The sequence below is a fragment of the Apis cerana genome, linkage group LG10 (genome assembly GCF_029169275.1).
Source record: "Apis cerana isolate GH-2021 linkage group LG10, AcerK_1.0, whole genome shotgun sequence".
Lineage (NCBI taxonomy): Eukaryota > Metazoa > Arthropoda > Insecta > Hymenoptera > Apidae > Apis > Apis cerana.
In genome coordinates this window covers 3,875,146-3,891,002 of record NC_083861.1, presented here as the reverse complement: position 1 = coordinate 3,891,002, position 15,857 = coordinate 3,875,146, and the positions used below count along the sequence as shown (strand labels likewise).

The window sequence follows — 15,857 nt, the reverse complement described above, 5'->3', positions numbered from 1 at the left end:
TAAAAAATGGCAAAACAGGCATACCAACACACTCATTCCACGATTCTCACGCATAATACCCGGGCGCAAAAGCCTACACTAGGAAAACGTCCCGGGACGCCTCCGACACCCGGGCTTGGCACACTACTCGCACACTCTAACTTTACGTACCATTTTCCTGAAATCGACTGACGATGGCTAGCGACCATTGCGTGAAGCGCGACAAAAATGCGTGTATCTACTTTATCTATTTTAATTCTGAATATTTGATATGAATATGTGATATTTTCTACTAAAATATTAGTCATCAGACTAAACGGTATCATTATTGTGAATCAAAATTGTACCATTATTGTCAAATTTGAGACTAAAGATTAATAATCTTATTATCTATTAGTTATTCGCAATATTTAATTGCGAAAAAGATTCGAAAAAGAGATTGAACAGTGAAAGAAATAATAATTGAAACGACGCAATTCCACAGCCTAACCACACACACACAATGTGGAAAGTACGTCGTGCACGATACACTAACGCATTGCCAGTCGCTAAAAATTTGTATTAACTTATGAACTAAGGTCATCATACTCATTGCCTCTCCCTCACTCAAGTAACACCTGGGCACGTGAGTGAGTTCCTGGCAGTGAACATGGAAAGGGTTAAATCTGAAAATCCTGAGCTAAAAAGAAATATTAGTATATCCATTTTGTATCTAACGGGCTAATATTCTTTGACTTTGCATTATATTCTTATTATATTTCAAATTATTATATTTGTATGACTCTACTTTATATTTTATTTCATTAATTGAACAAGTTATTGAAATTTTAATTCTTAATATTGAATTTAAAGAAAGAATTAGAATTATTCATTGTAATTAACATAAATATTAATAGAAATATCCTCAGGCGATTCCTTCATCAGAGCATATTTTCAAAGCCATAAAAATAATATTCAAAACTTATTGCTCTGATTCTAAAATCTACCTGTCGCGAAATATCTTCTTGCACAAAATTCAATTCATATTTGTGATTTACAAGAAAACAAAGAAAATTGAACTTTACTCTCTAAATGTTCTAAATGTTCTAAGTCATATTAAAGTTATTATTATATGAAATTGATATTATATCACAATAATCAAATTATATTTGGTCAAATAACTTATAATGTTATTCTGAAGAATTTTGAATTATAAAAATTCAAATTACTTATTGTATTATATTAATACAATAATTATTATATGCTTTGACATTAGAAAATTATTAAACATTTTATATTAATCAAAAACGCGAAACGCAAGAAGATCCTAGCCTGAACTAATAAATAAAACACAAAAGAAATGTTACTACTCACGGATATTATAAACAAATATCCGTGGTCATTGTGCTCGTGCAAAATTCTACGTATACAACCAGTCATCCGTGTCGATACGGATCTTTCATCCTACGACATGATTGAATGACCGGAGGAACCAAAAAGCATGCGACTCACCATATGATGCGACGAACACCTTCACTGTGTTGTAGCCCCAGAAGTCATCGAGAAGAAGCCTGTCATCAGGTAGGAGGATGGAAGAAATCTGTGACAAAATATCATCAATTTAAAACACGGTTCTCGTTATTCAAAGAAATTGAAATATGAAACTATTAAATTTGCAATATGTAATAATGATATGTATTGAAATTCTGATTAATTTCTGTTTGAAAGAATAAAAATTTAGACAGAAAAAGAGATAATTACCTCTTCGCGTGATGGATGATCGCCTTATTCTCTTCAGAGAAGCACTGATTCTACCCTGTACCGAAAACGAATATTTATAAAAAGAAAAAATAAAAATAAGAAACTAATAACGCGTCCGTATAAATTATAATATAATCGGCGAACAAACACTGATTCTATCTTCGCGTTTGATTATTCTAATTAAATTTAATCAGAGCTATTGTGCTCTAAAAAATATTAAAAATACTATGACGAAGCAACACTGATTCTACTTAACCACATTGCGCGTGGTCACAAATATTTTTTAAGACTAAAGTCCAAGAAAAACTTTCATCAGCATCTGCAACAAAATATAAAACGTTCTATGTAATTTTTCTCTTAAAAATATAATATTCGTTATTTAAAATCTTAAAATCTTAAAACAGTAAAAATATAACTGTGTTTAACTTTAAACTTTAATAAAACAGTTTATAAAAATAGTTTAATATAAAAAATTAAGTTTCTAATAAATTTTAATAATAATAAAAATATAAAAGATTAAAATCTAAAAAATGAGAATCTAATGATTTCTCTTACCTCTTCGCGTGGTGGATGATCGCCGTATTCTCTTGAGAGAAGCACTGACTCTACTCTGTACCGAAAACGAATATTTATAAAAAGAAAAAAATAAAAATAAGAAACTAATAACGCGTCCGTATAAATTATAATATAATCGGCGAACAAACACTGATTCTATCTTCGCGTTTGATTATTCTAATTAAATTTAATCAGAGCTATTGTGCTCTAAAAAATATTAAAAATACTATGACGAAGCAAACACTGATTCTATTAACCGCATTGCGCGCGGTCACAAATATTTTCTGAAATTAACATTAAATTAGTGGGATGGGAAAGAGATAAAAGAAGAAACAATATCTTTTGATATTACTCTTCTTCTTTCTATCGTACATTTGTTCTGAAAATATTGCTAAATTACGAATTATGTATAAATCATGAAAGTGCTTCATAAATTTCTAATTTTTTTCGCTTTCTTTTAACCAAAACGTAATTTTATTATGAATTGCTTAACAACAATCACTAATAATCCTATAAAACAGAATAAAAATTTATACATACGAAATATAAAATTTTACCACATCAAAAAGGCGTCCATATTGGAATTTTTCCCGCCTTCCCGAGAGCTACCATCATGACGCTACCAATTAAACCTGCGCAGAAAAAATCAAAACTTCTAAATAAATCAATTAAATAAAATGTATGAAATTAGATTACGTTAATAAAGTATCACAACAATCAAATCAAATAAAAATTCACGATGTAACCTATCTTATTAAATTCGACACTCCATTTATACGAAGAATGAGAAATGAACTCAAAATGATTTAATTGTCAAAGAATTATCAATTTTAATAATATTGTATAGAATATTGAACAAAGATGTATTAATTAAATAACAAAAACGCACAAATGATAAAAAAAAAGAAACAGTATTAAATTATTACGCACTAAATAGAATACACGTCTCGAGAAAATTTCAAACGTCTAATATTCACGACGAATCAACCAATAATGTCACTTTGCGCATTCGATTTCGCGCATCGAATAACAATATGGAGAGGGGATACGTTCGACAAGTCGAAACATGTTTGGACACGAATCCAATTTCTTGGAAATATATATACACAATGTTATAAGGATTGTTTCTACCCTCGAGCAAAATATAAATGACCAAAAAAAGTAAACAATAAACACATACGTGAGACGTTACACACAATATATATATACAATCGAAAAAATATGCGACACTCGAATAATACGATTTCACGAAATAAATTGACGAACCGTGAAAAATTTATTTTATTTTAATACGACTAAAATAATAAAAATAAAGATCAAGAACTTAATTAAAATTATATTAAAAAGACGAATATACCACTTCAAATTCTGTTTCGAAATATTTCGATACGAGACGTTAATGACGCAATAAACGCAAAATGAACAATCGAAGGAAAAGACGCAAAGAAACACAAAAAACTAATTAATTTCGTTTTCACTACACTGAATGGATTATTTAAAAACTTAAATTAACAACGATTGATAAATTTAGTAATAATTAGAGTAAAATAACTTACCTAATAATCCGAATTCGCGACGACACGTCCACTCCACACAATTTTCAACTGTAGACTAACGCCATGCGCAGTATGATGCGCAGTGTGATGCGCACTGCTTCGTCTCGCGCCAAGAATTAAGCGATGTTCTGATTGGCTGGCCCATGATGCTTATTTTTCCATTCAAAAACGCGCGAAAAATTAAAATATTATGTATGTATTATAATTGTTGTTGCTTGGAATCCTGCAAAGATATTAATTTATTAAAAACATAATAACAAGAAAATTATTAATTTAACAAGATAAATCATTAAATTAAATAAAACAGATTATAAAACAAAGAGGATTTTAATATAAAGATTAATTTAAATAAAATTATATTTCGTTTAAGTGAAATTTAAATAAAAATAAAACACAAAAGAGAAATTTAATAAAAAAAAAATAAATTTATAAAAAGAATGATAGAATAAAAAAGAAAATAAAAATAACTGAATTTAATATGATTAAAACACATGAATTGAATTTAACTTTAAAATAAATAAATTTAAGAAATTAAATCAAGGAAATATAAGAAAGTAAAATATAAAAATATAAAAATCAAACATAAGTAAGATATTTTATATTAAGATGAACAAAATCTGAACAGAATTCAAATATAAAAGAGGAATAACATAAAGATAAACAAATTTAAATAATATAAATAACATTTATTTATCGATTGAATTGGAAAATTAAATATAAAAATAAAATTTAACATTATCAATTTGTTAAATTTATTTATTTTCTTTAAATGTTCTCCTTGATTTATATAATATGTTAAATCTGTTAAATCTTTTTCCTATGTTTCAATTCTTTTTGAGTTTTCTTACTTTGAGATTAAATTCTTCTTCTATCTTTCAAACTTATAATATTTTATAAATAATTAACTCTTATATTATATTCATTTTTATGTTTTATTCATATATTTATATATAACAATGTTAAATTCCTTTTTTTTCATATGCTGCACACCTTTATTACATTTAATTAATTATATTAGTTATGTTGCAACATATAAAAAAATAAAATATTGCAATATATAAGTAATGAACAAATATAAAAACATAAGAAGAAAATATAACAGAAAAGGTTAACTACCATAAAATAAAAAAATATTGAAACATAAGATAAAAATTTAATCTCAAAGTTGAAAAAAATCTAAATCTAATAATCTAAAAAAGAACAAAGAATGAATTTTAGTTAATTGAATTTGAATATATATATATAAAACAAGAAATTTAACAATATAAAACAAATTTGCTGAACTTAATTGTTTTCTTTAAATGTCTTTCATGATTTAATTTTACTAATGTTTGATTTTATATTTTTATTATTTCTGTTAAATCCTTTTTTTATGTTACATTTCCTTCAGATTTTTATCTTTGAAATTAAATTCATCTCCTATCTTTCAATTTTATTTCACTTATAGTGTATCCTCTTTTTTTTATTATTTTTTTATTAATTTTGTATTATATGACCATGTTGAAAATTCCTTTTTTTATATGTTGCACATTTGTTAGATTCAATTAATTTATTATGCAATTTATATGTTGCAACATATAAAAAAGAATAAAATGTTGCAATATATAAGTAATGAACAAATATAAGAACATGAAAAGAGAATGTAACAAAAAAGGTTGACTCTTAGAAAATAAAAATGAATTGAAACTTAAGAATAGAATTTAATCTCAAAGTTAAATCTAAAAGATAATCTTAAATCTAAATCTAAAAAATCCAAAAATGAATTTAACATAAATTGTTAATTGTCAAGTGAATTAGGAAAAATTAGATCAAAGAGAGAATTTATCATTCTAAATTTGTTGAATTTTTATTCTTTTATGTAAATGTTTTCCCTGATTTAGATAATATTTCTGCTATATCCTTTTTTTACCTTTCAATTTTATTTCACTTTTAGTATATCCTCTTTTTATTTTTTTATTCATTTTGTACTACATGATCATGTTTTTATATGTTGCACATTTGTTAGATTCAATTAGCTTATTAGTTATGTTACAACATATAAAAGAATATAATGTTACAATATATAAATAATGGACAAATATAAAAACATAAGAGAAGAATTTAAAGAATTAAAATTAAAAAAAATCTATATCTAAAAATCTGAAACATCAAAAAAGGAATATAACATTAGTGTCAATTGAATTTGAAAGAAATATAAAATAAAAAAGAAATTTTACATCATAATCATTAATTAAATTTAACAAAGCTGCAATATATGAGAAAAGAATTTAACATTGTAAATTTTGTTGATTTGTTTAAATATTTCTAAATGAGTTTGGTAATATTTCTTATAAATCCTTTTTTTATATATTATAATTCTTTTAGATTTTATTTTTACTCAACATACTTTGAGATTAAATTCTTCTTCTATCTTTCAAAATTATTTTACTTCATAAATAGTTAACTTTTGTATTATCTTATTTTTATGCTTTATTCATTATTTATGTATAACAATGTTAAATTCCTTTTTTTATATACTGCAGTTTCATAGCATTTAATTAATTATATTAGTTATGTTGCAACATATAAAGAAATAAAATGTTGCAATATATAAGCAATGAACAAATATAAAAATATAAGGAGAGAATATAACATAAAGGTTAACTACTATAGAATAGAAAAGAATTGAAACATAAGAAAAGTATTTAATCTGAAAGTTTAAAAAAAAATCTAAATCTAAAAATCTAAAAGATCAAAAAAGAATTTAACATAAGTGCTAATTGAATTAGAAAAAAACATATTTTTATTGTTATTATATTCTTGTCTTATATTTTTATATTTGTTCATTACTAGACATTATATATATATTGCAAAATTTTATTCTTTTATATATTATAACATAATAATTAATTAAATCCAACAAAGTTGCAACATATAAGAAAAGAATTTAACCTTATAATCCATAAATAATGAATAAAATATAAATAGAAGTTATACAAAAAAATAAATAAATATAATAAACAAATATAAGAAAGTAATGTAACATAAAACTCAATTGCTATTTCTGATAAACTAAAAAAATAAAAATAATTCTAGCATAGAAAAATTATTTAATCTAAAAATTAAGTAAATTTAAAAAATATAAAAAAAAATAACTTAAAAATTAACTAAATTTAAAAGAACATAAAAATTTTGTATTGTATAATAAATAAATAATAAATAAATATAAAATCATAAAAAGAGAATGTAACACAAAAGTTAACTCTATAATGAAAATAATGATTGAATCACAGAAGAAGATTTTCTTCAAAGAGAATAAGAATTAAGTACTGTTGCCATCTTTTCAATGCTTTTAGAAGATATTTCTTTAAAGAGATGTCTTTGGCTTTCAAGAGATGGTGCTCACGTTCAATTCTTACCTTATTTTACCTTATCCTTCTCGCACTATTTCTTCTCTTTGCCTATGGTTTCATTTACGGCACTCTAAAGATGGCGCTAATTCCTTATCTCTTCCCATATGCGCTAGCATACGTTCAGTCAAGTTATATGAAACATTAATTTATACGTAAAATATTTTTTGAATGTAAAAATTAGATTTATTATTAAAATAGAAAATTATATTTGCAAAACGTCCAAACTTTTGATCGTTGTGCAACACAAGCAACAAAAGGAGCCGACGAAGAAGACTAAACCTGAAAATAAAATTTAAATCAAGAAAATTTTTATCAATATTTTACATTTCCATCGGCATGAAAATGAAAAATGATTGATAATAAAAAGCGTGAGCAAAAAAAAAAAAAAAAAAAGCGAAATAAGCATCCCAAAAAGCACTACACCCATCTACTTAACTACAGTATCTACTTTTCTACAACATACTACTTTATTTAATAAAGTAGTATCTTGATTGTACATGTACTTGATTTTAAAAACGTTTTCTTTTTAATCAATATCATCTTCAACAAAATCTTCTTCCCCTGCAAGAAAATCCTGAAACAAACTTAAATTAAAAGTACAACATCAACATTTTACTTATTCTAAAAAACATTTCTCCCTCTCTTCCCTAATATAAAAATTAAACATTTTGTTTGTAATTCTCTTTATTGAAAATCTAACAAATACTCTTCATAACAATATCTACATTCACACTGACGACACACAAAATTTGATACGAGATAAACCACATGTGGCAAGAGGAAAATGCAAATCAGGATACATCAATGATATGATAGCTAGTGGACAAAGTCACGTAACTATCAAGTATCAAGTATTTGCTTATAACGAGGAAGTTAAGGATGGCAGGATGATCATATTGCCTTGAAAAATAGGAAAACTATTGCTTTGGAAAACGAAACAGAGTAGGAAAGGCGAAATTGCCTTTTTTAATAAAAAGAAGAACAAAACACAGTTTATAAATCCCATGTTTTTTACAACCTATCCTACCTAATATAAAAATTAGAATATTTATCTGATGATGAGATGTAATCCATTTCGTTGAAAGGTGAAGAGGATACCTGAAACAGACTTAGTGAAATAACAGAATTAGTGAAATTCAATAACAAAAGTAATTAATTTTCAACAAATGAAGAGATCCCACGTTATTTGCTATCTATTTTTTCCTGTTTATTTTCTTCAATTCATACCTGTAACAAACTCAATTACTGGATTAGTAATTAAAAAATAATTTAAAAGGAAAATAAATATTAATTAAAAAAAAATCAAATTATCAAAATGTTGTTAAGCAATTCATGATTTTAAATCAAAGATATTTATTGATAAGAAAGAAATAAAATAAATTTTTAACAGTATTTTCAATAACAAACGCTCTTAATAAGGGGGCGCTGAAAAAGTGAAAAACGACGAAAAAGTAACCAGAAGGGTTACCAAAATAATTATCCACTCAATGTAAACCCGAACAAACCGTGAGTGGAGTTTTCTTTTTATTTCGCAACACTAATGTACTAAAATCTCAAAAGAAAACGCGAGGAGTGCTTTATTATACTTCAAATGCAATTCTTTATTAAGAAAAAAAAAAAAAATAATTAAAAAAAAAGATAAAAAATTCGCGAAAACATATACGAAACTCTGATAAATTAATTTATGCACTCATTATTTTATTGTAGACGCAACACTAAATGCGGAAGATTGCAGCCAAGTCAGAGACTGCCGTCGTACAATCACCCTTTGTACAGCCTTTTTGGCTGTAATAGGTGATTCAGGAAAGAGCTGGAACGTACTTCCACAATCCAAGTGGAAGAAATATGGGCAATTTGGACAAATAAACGCAACACTACTATAAAAACGCGATCATTCATCAACGCAACACTAATTCTTCAAATGAATTTACTTAATAAACAAAATTTAATGAATTTAATATTATTATTTTATAAATCTAAAAAGCTATTTGAATATCATAAATCGATATAACAAGAAAGAATAAATTCAAATTCAAATATTAAAAAAAAATAAATAAATAAATAAAAAATATACTAATTCATAATGAAAATAATTAAAAGCAATCGCGATATTTTTTTCAACGCAACGCTATAGCAAACGCGATCTTTTCATCGCAACTCTAATTCAACCCGTTATTAATCAATCGCAACACTAATGCAAAACCGCGATTTGCCCATGATGACTGGATAAATGATGGGCCAGCATGCAAATTGGCCAAGACGATACAACATATACTACGTATTACTAAAACGAGCACAATGACAAAGTAGTAACAATGACTTCCCATTCTTTGGATCCAGACAAGATCCAAAGATGAGAAGCCATTCGTTGCAGCCCTCTTCGTGACAGTTTGTCGGGCCTCTTCGGTCTTCCTCCTTCGGGCGCAATGCCCGCTGAAACTTAAATCTAGGCTCAAGATTCACTAATCGCAAATCAAGGAAAAAAAGAAAAAAAAGGGACTAAATCGCGGAAGCTAAGTGCACATGGACGACCAACGATCGCAATGATCATTCTCCGTACATGTACAGAATCTCGAGCGCAACGTTCGTTTCGAAAGCAAATCGCGACCGCGACCGCGAAATTCGAAAAATCGATGAGCAAAGCCAGAGACGAATGGCATTGTCCTCCCATTCGTCTCAGCTTCACCCTCGATTTCCAAATTTTATTCCCTGAAACAGATTGTCACGCGAAAACGCGCCTACCCGATCAGAGACTGTGACAACCTGCCCGGCCCTACCTACTTATAATTAACAGACATACCAGAAGTATACTACCTATCCTACCTAACCCTATATTTAAAAATATGGCAAAACAGGCATACCAACACACTCATTCCACGATTCTCACGCATAATACCCGGGCGCAAAAGCCTACACTAGGAAAACGTCCCGGGACGCCTCCGACACCCGGGCTGGCACACTACTCGCACACTCTAACTTTACGTACCATTTTCCTGAAATCGACTGACGATGGCTAGCGACCATTGCGTGAAGCGCGACAAAAATGCGTGTATCTACTTTATCTATTTTAATTCTGAATATTTGATATGAATATGTGATATTTTCTACTAAAATATTAGTCATCAGACTAAACGGTATCATTATTGTGAATCAAAATTGTACCATTATTGTCAAATTTGAGACTAAAGATTAATAATCTTATTATCTATTAGTTATTCGCAATATTTAATTGCGAAAAGATTCGAAAAGAGATTGAACAGTGAAAGAAATAATAATTGAAACGACGCAATTCCACAGCCTAACCACACACACACAATGTGGAAAGTACGTCGTGCACGATACACTAACGCATTGCCAGTCGCTAAAAAATTTGTATTAACTTATGAACTAAGGTCATCATACTCATTGCCTCTCCCTCACTCAAGTAACACCTGGGCACGTGAGTGAGTTCCTGGCAGTGAACATGGAAAGGGTTAAATCTGAAAATCCTGAGCTAAAAGAAATATTAGTATATCCATTTTGTATCTAACGGGCTAATATTCTTTGACTTTGCATTATATTCTTATTATATTTCAAATTATTATATTTGTATGACTCTACTTTATATTTTATTTCATTAATTGAACAAGTTATTGAAATTTTAATTCTTAATATTGAATTTAAAGAAAGAATTAGAATTATTCATTGTAATTAACATAAATATTAATAGAAATATCCTCAGGCGATTCCTTCATCAGAGCATATTTTCAAAGCCATAAAAATAATATTCAAAACTTATTGCTCTGATTCTAAAATCTACCTGTCGCGAAATATCTTCTTGCACAAAATTCAATTCATATTTGTGATTTACAAGAAAACAAAGAAAATTGAACTTTACTCTCTAAATGTTCTAAATGTTCTAAGTCATATTAAAGTTATTATTATATGAAATTGATATTATATCACAATAATCAAATTATATTTGGTCAAATAACTTATAATGTTATTCTGAAGAATTTTGAATTATAAAAATTCAAATTACTTATTGTATTATATTAATACAATAATTATTATATGCTTTGACATTAGAAAATTATTAAACATTTTATATTAATCAAAAACGCGAAACGCAAGAAGATCCTAGCCTGAACTAATAAATAAAACACAAAAGAAATGTTACTACTCACGGATATTATAAACAAATATCCGTGGTCATTGTGCTCGTGCAAAATTCTACGTATACAACCAGTCATCCGTGTCGATACGGATCTTTCATCCTACGACATGATTGAATGACCGGAGGAACCAAAAAGCATGCGACTCACCATATGATGCGACGAACACCTTCACTGTGTTGTAGCCCCAGAAGTCATCGAGAAGAAGCCTGTCATCAGGTAGGAGGATGGAAGAAATCTGTGACAAAATATCATCAATTTAAAACACGGTTCTCGTTATTCAAAGAAATTGAAATATGAAACTATTAAATTTGCAATATGTAATAATGATATGTATTGAAATTCTGATTAATTTCTGTTTGAAAGAATAAAAAATTTAGACAGAAAAAGAGATAATTACCTCTTCGCGTGATGGATGATCGCCTTATTCTCTTCAGAGAAGCACTGATTCTACCCTGTACCGAAAACGAATATTTATAAAAAGAAAAAAATAAAAATAAGAAACTAATAACGCGTCCGTATAAATTATAATATAATCGGCGAACAAACACTGATTCTATCTTCGCGTTTGATTATTCTAATTAAATTTAATCAGAGCTATTGTGCTCTAAAAAATATTAAAAATACTATGACGAAGCAACACTGATTCTACTTAACCACATTGCGCGTGGTCACAAATATTTTTTAAGACTAAAGTCCAAGAAAAACTTTCATCAGCATCTGCAACAAAATATAAAACGTTCTATGTAATTTTTCTCTTAAAAATATAATATTCGTTATTTAAAATCTTAAAATCTTAAAACAGTAAAAATATAACTGTGTTTAACTTTAAACTTTAATAAAACAGTTTATAAAAAAATAGTTTAATATAAAAAATTAAGTTTCTAATAAATTTTAATAATAATAAAAATATAAAAGATTAAAATCTAAAAAATGAGAATCTAATGATTTCTCTTACCTCTTCGCGTGGTGGATGATCGCCGTATTCTCTTGAGAGAAGCACTGACTCTACTCTGTACCGAAAACGAATATTTATAAAAAGAAAAAAATAAAAATAAGAAACTAACAACGCGTCCGTATAAATTATAATATAATCGGCGAACAAACACTGATTCTATCTTCGCGTTTGATTATTCTAATTAAATTTAATCAGAGCTATTGTGCTCTAAAAAATATTAAAAATACTATGACGAAGCAAACACTGATTCTATTAACCGCATTGCGCGCGGTCACAAATATTTTCTGAAATTAACATTAAATTAGTGGGATGGGAAAGAGATAAAAGAAGAAACAATATCTTTTTGATATTACTCTTCTTCTTTCTATCGTACATTTGTTCTGAAAATATTGCTAAATTACGAATTATGTATAAATCATGAAAGTGCTTCATAAATTTCTAATTTTTTTCGCTTTCTTTTAACCAAAACGTAATTTTATTATGAATTGCTTAACAACAATCACTAATAATCCTATAAAACAGAATAAAAATTTATACATACGAAATATAAAATTTTACCACATCAAAAAGGCGTCCATATTGGAATTTTTCCCGCCTTCCCGAGAGCTACCATCATGACGCTACCAATTAAACCTGCGCAGAAAAAATCAAAACTTCTAAATAAATCAATTAAATAAAATGTATGAAATTAGATTACGTTAATAAAGTATCACAACAATCAAATCAAATAAAAATTCACGATGTAACCTATCTTATTAAATTCGACACTCCATTTATACGAAGAATGAGAAATGAACTCAAAATGATTTAATTGTCAAAGAATTATCAATTTTAATAATATTGTATAGAATATTGAACAAAGATGTATTAATTAAATAACAAAAACGCACAAATGATAAAAAAAAAAAAAGAAACAGTATTAAATTATTACGCACTAAATAGAATACACGTCTCGAGAAAATTTCAAACGTCTAATATTCACGACGAATCAACCAATAATGTCACTTTGCGCATTCGATTTCGCGCATCGAATAACAATATGGAGAGGGGATACGTTCGACAAGTCGAAACATGTTTGGACACGAATCCAATTTCTTGGAAATATATATACACAATGTTATAAGGATTGTTTCTACCCTCGAGCAAAATATAAATGACCAAAAAAAGTAAACAATAAACACATACGTGAGACGTTACACACAATATATATATACAATCGAAAAAATATGCGACACTCGAATAATACGATTTCACGAAATAAATTGACGAACCGTGAAAAATTTATTTTATTTTAATACGACTAAAATAATAAAAAATAAAGATCAAGAACTTAATTAAAATTATATTAAAAAAGACGAATATACCACTTCAAATTCTGTTTCGAAATATTTCGATACGAGACGTTAATGACGCAATAAACGCAAAATGAACAATCGAAGGAAAAGACGCAAAGAAACACAAAAAACTAATTAATTTCGTTTTCACTACACTGAATGGATTATTTAAAAACTTAAATTAACAACGATTGATAAATTTAGTAATAATTAGAGTAAAATAACTTACCTAATAATCCGAATTCGCGACGACACGTCCACTCCACACAATTTTCAACTGTAGACTAACGCCATGCGCAGTATGATGCGCAGTGTGATGCGCACTGGTTCGTCTCGCGCCAAGAATTAAGCGATGTTCTGATTGGCTGGCCCATGATGCTTATTTTTCCATTCAAAAACGCGCGAAAAATTAAAATATTATGTATGTATTATAATTGTTGTTGCTTGGAATCCTGCAAAGATATTAATTTATTAAAAACATAATAACAAGAAAATTATTAATTTAACAAGATAAATCATTAAATTAAATAAAACAGATTATAAAACAAAAGAGGATTTTAATATAAAGATTAATTTAAATAAAATTATATTTCGTTTAAGTGAAATTTAAATAAAAATAAAACACAAAAGAGAAATTTAATAAAAAAAAAATAAATTTATAAAAAGAATGATAGAATAAAAAAAAGAAAATAAAAATAACTGAATTTAATATGATTAAAACACATGAATTGAATTTAACTTTAAAATAAATAAATTTAAGAAATTAAATCAAGGAAATATAAGAAAGTAAAATATAAAAATATAAAAATCAAACATAAGTAAGATATTTTATATTAAGATGAACAAAATCTGAACAGAATTCAAATATAAAAGAGGAATAACATAAAGATAAACAAATTTAAATAATATAAATAACATTTATTTATCGATTGAATTGGAAAATTAAATATAAAAATAAAATTTAACATTATCAATTTGTTAAATTTATTTATTTTCTTTAAATGTTCTCCTTGATTTATATAATATGTTAAATCTGTTAAATCTTTTTCCTATGTTTCAATTCTTTTTGAGTTTTCTTACTTTGAGATTAAATTCTTCTTCTATCTTTCAAACTTATAATATTTTATAAATAATTAACTCTTATATTATATTCATTTTTTATGTTTTATTCATATATTTATATATAACAATGTTAAATTCCTTTTTTTTCATATGCTGCACACCTTTATTACATTTAATTAATTATATTAGTTATGTTGCAACATATAAAAAAATAAAATATTGCAATATATAAGTAATGAACAAATATAAAAACATAAGAAGAAAATATAACAGAAAAGGTTAACTACCATAAAATAAAAAAATATTGAAACATAAGATAAAAATTTAATCTCAAAGTTGAAAAAAATCTAAATCTAATAATCTAAAAAAGAACAAAGAATGAATTTTAGTTAATTGAATTTGAATATATATATATAAAACAAGAAATTTAACAATATAAAACAAATTTGCTGAACTTAATTGTTTTCTTTAAATGTCTTTCATGATTTAATTTTACTAATGTTTGATTTTATATTTTTATTATTTCTGTTAAATCCTTTTTTTATGTTACATTTCCTTCAGATTTTTATCTTTGAAATTAAATTCATCTCCTATCTTTCAATTTTATTTCACTTATAGTGTATCCTCTTTTTTTTATTATTTTTTTATTAATTTTGTATTATATGACCATGTTGAAAATTCCTTTTTTTATATGTTGCACATTTGTTAGATTCAATTAATTTATTATGCAATTTATATGTTGCAACATATAAAAAAGAATAAAATGTTGCAATATATAAGTAATGAACAAATATAAGAACATGAAAAGAGAATGTAACAAAAAAGGTTGACTCTTAGAAAATAAAAATGAATTGAAACTTAAGAATAGAATTTAATCTCAAAGTTAAATCTAAAAGATAATCTTAAATCTAAATCTAAAAAATCCAAAAATGAATTTAACATAAATTGTTAATTGTCAAGTGAATTAGGAAAAATTAGATCAAAGAGAGAATTTATCATTCTAAATTTGTTGAATTTTTATTCTTTTATGTAAATGTTTTCCCTGATTTAGATAATATTTCTGCTATATCCTTTTTTTACCTTTCAATTTTATTTCACTTTTAGTATATCCTCTTTTTATTTTTTTA

General features: G+C 26.3%; 1 long non-coding RNA gene across 1 annotated transcript; it reads right to left on the bottom strand.

The window, feature by feature from the left end:
- Positions 1–536: 536 nt before the first annotated feature.
- LOC133666829 (uncharacterized) lies at positions 537–2,584 on the bottom strand. Its single transcript, XR_009831537.1, has 3 exons — positions 2,275–2,584; positions 1,720–2,038; positions 537–1,558 (listed from the first exon to the last, which is right to left on the bottom strand). It is a non-coding gene; the product is annotated as an uncharacterized LOC133666829 (long non-coding RNA).
- Between the last annotated feature and the right edge of the window lie 13,273 nt (positions 2,585–15,857).